The following is a 6666-nucleotide window of genomic DNA, read 5'->3' as shown; positions in this document are numbered from 1 at the left end:
CAGTTACACACATATATATATTTTTTAGATTCTTTTCCGATATAGGTTATTACAAAATATTGAGTATAGACCCTATGCTATACAGTAGGTCCTTGTTTGTTATCTATTTTATATATAGTAATGTGTATATGTAAATCCCAACCTCCTAACTTTCCCTCCTTCCCCTTTCCCCTTTGGTAACCGTAAGTTTGTTTTCTATGTCTGTGAGTTTCTTTCTGTTTTGTAAATAAGTTCAATGTATCTTTTTTGTTTTAGATTCCACATATAAGCAATATCATGTGATATCTGGCTTATTTCACTTAGTATGATAATCTCTAGGTGCATCCATGTTGCTGCAAATAGCATTATTTCATTCTTTTTTATGGCTGAGTAATATTCCATTACACACACACACACACACACACACACACACACACCACATCTTCTTTATCCATTCATCTGTCGATGGATATTTAGGTTGCTTCCATCCAGAGGAGCTTTTATCTTTCCCTTCCTTCTTAGCCTTATCTGCACAATATACTCTAATGGTGACTTTGGAATCTGATGGATAAGAAATAGAGTTCCACATCTACCACCAACCAGGTGTGGCATTTTGAGCATCCACTTTCCACGTGTAAAAAAAAAAAGAGTGGTACCTACTTCACGGGTCGAATGTAAGGATTCAATGAGACAACAAGTGCAAACCACAGGTACCAGAAACATAGGAAGCACCCCGTAACCTATAGCTCTTTCTATCCACATACACAGCCTCCTGGCAAAAGTCAGGCAGTAAGGACGCAGCGCAGCACCTGCTTTGTTCAGTGGAGCCTCTGAGTGGGAGCATAGGTCTTCAGCAGATACATTTGTTCCTGGTAAGTTTCTTTTTATGATCTTGATCGGAGGTGTTAATTAGTTACCAGTTACCTGCAACCCCAGGCATTTCTTGCCCCAGGGCGTCAAGTGAGCAAGGCTGAAGCCTCAAGCCTGAAGTTTAAAGGGCTTATGGCTTTGCAGTTAAAAAATAGATTAGGCACTCCACGGGGCAAGGTCCGTGTTTTATTTTCTGTATCTGCCCTGGTGCCTGGAATATAGTAGACAATTGGTGATCGCATTGGGTGAAATACAGTAAAACAGCACTCTTCAAAGGTATTGGATGTAGTGATGTGTTTTGAGCTCAGTGAGGGCATTTTACAAATTGACCAGTTGGGAAAGCAGAGTGAAGACTGGAAGAAGAAAGCCATCGGCAGGTGGAAAGAGGGAAAACCCTCCCCCAAGCGTTGTCAGACTCACTCCAGTCTCCTGAAGTCCAGGCCAGACTTGCTTGGGACTGAGGTAGGAGGCTGGCAGCGTCCTCTCACCCCAACCCCTTCTCAGGAGTGTCCTCTGCTTCCTCCACTTTCTACCCTCTTTCTAGATGCCGGTTCCTTCCGCTTCACTCACAGAACTCTGCCCTCGGCTGTTAACCTCTAACACAACTGCCTTTGCTCTTCCTCCAGGCAATCAGCCTATTCACCGGGTTTCAAAGAAGAGGAAGTGTTGGTAATTTTTTTCTGAAAAGGTCAAAGAATAAATATTTTAGGCTTTGCAGGCCAAGTGGTCTCTGTAGTGACTATTGAACTCTGCTGTTGCAGCTGGAAAGCAGCCACAGACATTAACGTAAAGGAATGAGCCTGGCTGCAACCCAGTAAAACTTTATTGACAAAAACAGGTAAAGGGGCATAACTTACTGACCCCTGAGTTTTAGAGAATTGACTGCCCCCCCAAGATGGTGGAGATGGAGATGGTGATAACACTTATAAAAGAAGCAGCAGTAGCAGCAGCTAACATGCACACAGTTTTTACTGTGGCTTGGGTACCGTTCCAAGGATCTAAAGTGCAATTGCTCACTTAATCTTGACAATAATTCTATGAAGTAGGCAGTATGTATCCCATTTTATAGACTGAGAAACTATATATATACAATAGAATATTACTCAACCACAAAAGAATGAAATAATGCCATTTGCAGCAACATGGATGGACCTAGAGATTATCATACTAAGTGAAGTAAGTCAGACAAATATCTAATGATATCACTTATATGTGGAATCTAAGAAAAATAAAGATACAAATGAACTTATTTACAAAACAGAAATAGACCCACAGACATAGAAGATAGACTTATGGTTACCGAAGGGAAAAGGGGTTGGGAGGGATAAATTAGGAGTTTGGGATTAACATATATACACTACTATATATAAAATAAACTACAAGGACCTACTGTATAGCACAGGGAACTATACTCAATATTTTGTAATAACCTATAAGGGAAAAGAATCTGAAAAAGAATATATGTATATGTATAACTGAATCACTGTGCTGTATACCTGAAACTAACATAACATTGTAAATCAACTATACTTCAATGAAAAAAGATTAAGAAATCTGCCCAACATCACACACCTCCTAGAGATGCTCCTGAAATTCCACCTGAATTTTTTAGAAACCTTTCCCTACCTCAGCCTGGATCCTGGCAGCTCAGGGGTGAGGCCTTCACCATCAAGTTGTAGCAGACTCAGCCCCATATGCCCCAGAGCTCCATCTCCAACAGTTTACTAAGAAGACTTTGCTTTTTAGGGAAGCAGTTCCCAAGCTATAGAGTTTTTCAAAAATCCCCTGTAAAGCTTGTTAAAGTACAGATTCCTGGGCCTGGGATAGGGAAATTCTGATGCAGGTCAGAGGGTGAGAAGCAGGAATCTGCATTGTTAATATGCACCTCCATGATTCCAATGCAGGTAGTCTGTGGAATACACTTTGATAAACAGGGGTCTAGGGAATTTCTGTTAACAGGATGCTTCCACTCAGAGTGTGGTTATTAGGTAGCTTCCCCTGGTTTCCTTTTTATAAGAAAAATCAAAAGATCATAGCAGCCTCCAATTTTCTAGTGGGGACATATCAGATATTAAGATTTAGAGATTTTCAATGCAGAAAGAAATCCACTTCAGGAACAACCTCTCTGGGGTACAGCTCAAGAACCCACATTTTTAACAAGCATGAAGGTGAACCCTGTGTGGAAAATGTGAGACCCACTGAGCTTTACAGCAGCTCTGTTTGGGGCTGTACGGAGACCAATCCGAGCGGACCTCTTTGGAGAACCAAGCAGAGACTTCTTCCTCCCCTGGGCACTGAGATCCCTGATAAGCTACTCTCCACGTCCAGGTGGACATTCGGTGGGCTTTGATTTCAGCTTTTTCTCCTCTATAGGATCGTCACCCATCTTTTATGGGGTGGGGAAGAATCAGACAAGAGGCTTACTCCATTTTTTCCCCAATTCTCTTCTTATTTTCTTGAGCCCTCATAGAGTACTTGAAATTGAAGCAGACCCAGATGAGAGCTCCAAGAGTGCCCGCTGGTTTCAGGAAAAGTCTCTAACCTCTGCCAATTACAAGGGTTATCACCATCCAAGATGCCAAGTTGGACCATGGCATCGGGAGGAGAGACTAAACATTGAATTGTTTAATCAACAATTCCCTTGAACTGTTAATTCAAGGGAAGTACAAAGCAGGGAGGGATAAATCGGAAGATCGGAATGGACATACACACACTACTATATATAAAACAGATAACTAATAAGAACCTACGGTACCGCAAAGGGAACTCTATTCAATATTCTGTAATGACCTATATGGGAAAAGAATCTAAAAAGGAGTGGATATATGTATGTGTATAACTGATTCACTTTGCTGTACAGCAGAAAGTAACAAAACATTGTAAATCAACTACACTCCAAAAAAATTTTTTTTTAATAAAAATAAAGGGAAGACGCAATTGGGATGGGCTTTTCTCTGAAAGGAGACATGATTCTAAAAAGGAAGAGGTCTAGCCGTTATCTACTGTCAAAAGACAAAACTATAACAACATGTGATGAGTTTCATGCCCTTTATTGAAGGGGAAATAATCCCTGGGCAGTGGGAGTAGAAGACCTCACAAGCAGTGAGGCACTTTTCCCAAGGGATCTGGGGCAGGAGCACGTTTTATAAAGAGTTCGAAGAATCAGTCAGGAAACAGGGCACGACTGGCTGGGGTTGCATATCTGACCTAATTTAGAAAGATCAAGGGATGAGGAAATAAGTGTAGACCCCAGAGTTGGCCTGGCATTTGGGGCTTGACTGAATGGATTTTCCGCATTTATGATCAAGCAGAGCACTTACAAGAACACAGAAGTTTGGTTTGCTGACATGTCACCCTGGGCAGCAACGGCTCCATCTTGAGCCTAGAAATTTATTTCACCTCCACTGTCCCTGAAGCTAGGGTACAAGAAAACAGGCTAAAATTGCAAAAAGGACACAACTGTTGGATGCAAAGTCCTTCCTGATCATCTGAGGATTCCGAAGTGTTTCAAGGAGGCAGACAGTGTTAGTCACAGAGAATAATGCCAGAGCTACAGGCTAAGAGCGAGGCAAGTGTGGACAGATGAAATTATTCAGAAAGAGATGATGTTGGAGAAGAAATAGGTGGCGCCTGGCTTGGGGATTTTTCTTTGTCCTGGGAAGTCATTCAGTTTTGAGGTCATCTAATGGAAGCAAGATGATGGTAAGTCGTATGTTTAACTCGATCCAGAGAACAAGGGGATCAGCCCTCTGAGAAAACAAATGGGAATTGTAATTCCATTTCCCTTTGAAAACTGCAAAATTGTTTTTGGTACAGCTGATTCTTTTATGCAAGTGGCCAGCAGGTCCATTCAGGCCCAACTGCATTATCTGTGACTTCAACTGGAATCTGATTTAGCACCAGGGGAAGGTAAGAGGAGGGACTGTGCGGGAGGCGCTATTGGAAACTCCAGGGATGATTGGCCAAAGCCCATCAGGAGGCTTCCTGAATTAGGAACAGGTCTGTTTATATTCATAGACTGAATCAAATTTTTCAACATAAGTTGATATTCTCATTACTAATGGGGAAGATTACAGTGGCAGCCATTTTCCAAAGCAATGTCAACTAATGAGAACAGCTTTGCATAGACACGCCAGCAAAAATGTCAGCCACGGATGCCCTGTAAGTAAGTGGGCTAAAGGACCACACAGCAGGAAAGGAAGAAAACGAGCCACACCTCGGTTTTACAGTTGAATTTCTGGGAAGAGGAATTTGCAATACCCTACAAAGTTCCCCACCTTGAATGGCATTTCTTGTTATTCAAGTAATAGCAATGATTATGATAACAACCAGATGACTTTCCACGCACTTATTACCTGGCAGGCACTGTGTAAAATGCTTTACATAGGCTATTTCATTGAATTATCATGACTGTCCCATAAGGAAAGAATTGTTGCCCTCGTTTTATAAAAGGTTGAGTTCAGAGAGGTTATATATAGTACCCAGAATCTGAAAAACCTCAAAATAGAGAAATTAGTTTAATGATGTGTTTCTCTTTCTAGGGCAGCTTCTATTCTCAGTTGCTTAGTTAAACACCAACATATTGTGTTCATTCATTCATTTGTTCATCTATGCATTCATCCATAAAGTTATTACCGGGGGCATCCTCTGTGCCAGGCATTGAGGAAACAGTTGTGAACCAGACAGACACTGTCCTTACCCTCAAGGAGCTTAGACGCAGGTGAACACCCTGGGGAGGCAAGCATTTACCAGCATTTTACTAGATCCTCAAGTAAAGATGGATCAACGGGTAAGCAGATAAACAAATTGTGATATATTCACAGATCACAATAGGACACTGTCACCAAGAAATGTTACTGCACAATTAAAAAGAAGTGTAGGGACTTCCCTGGTGGCACAGTGGTTAAGAATCCGCTTGCCAATGCAGGGGACACGGGTTTGAGCCCTGGTCCGGGAAGATCCCACATGCCGTGGAGCAACTAAGCCAGTGTACCACAACTACTGAGCCTGTGCTCTAGAGCCCGTGAGCCACAACTACTGAGCCAATGCGCTGCAACTACTGGACCCTGCGTGCCTAGAGCCTGTGCTCCATAACAAGAGAAGCCACCACAGTGAGAAGCTCACGCACCGCAACAAAGAGTAGCCCCTGCTCACCACAACTAGAGAAAGCCCTCGGGCAGCAACAAAGACCCAACACAGCCAAAAATAAATAAATACATAAATAAATTTATTAAAAATAAAAAAAAGAATTGTATTACGGGTGCATACAGCAACATGAATAAATCTCCAAAGCATTATGCTAAGAGAAAGATGCCAGATATGAACCATATGCTGTGGGATTCCACTTATATAAAACACTAGAAAAGGCAAAACTATCATAAAAGAATCCAAATCAGCAGTTGCCAGGGGCCAAAGGTTGGAAATAGAAAGAGACTGACTACACAGGGCAAAAGGGAACATTTGGGGGTGACAAAAATATTCTATATCTTGATTATGTTGGTGGTTATGCAGCTTTATACATTTGCCAAAACTCAAGAAATTGTGCTCTAAAATTGGTGAATTTTATTGCAGACAAGTTACATCCCAGTAAAGCTGACTTAAAACTATCAGGGACATAGGTCCTCTTCCCACCCCTTCCACTTACATACCAGAAGACATCAGGCAAAACACTGAAACTGTGTTTCCGTTTATTCTTTTTTTTTTTTTTTTTGCGGTACACGGGCCTCTTACTGTCGTGGCCTCTCCCGTTGCGGAGCACAGGCTCCGGACGCGCAGGCTCAGCGGCCATGGCTCACGGGCCCAGCCGCTCCACGGCAT

Source organism: Leucopleurus acutus (assembly GCF_964270905.1).
Source record: "Leucopleurus acutus genome assembly, chromosome: 10".
NCBI lineage: Eukaryota > Metazoa > Chordata > Mammalia > Artiodactyla > Delphinidae > Leucopleurus > Leucopleurus acutus.
Note: the sequence above shows the minus strand (reverse complement) of the source record.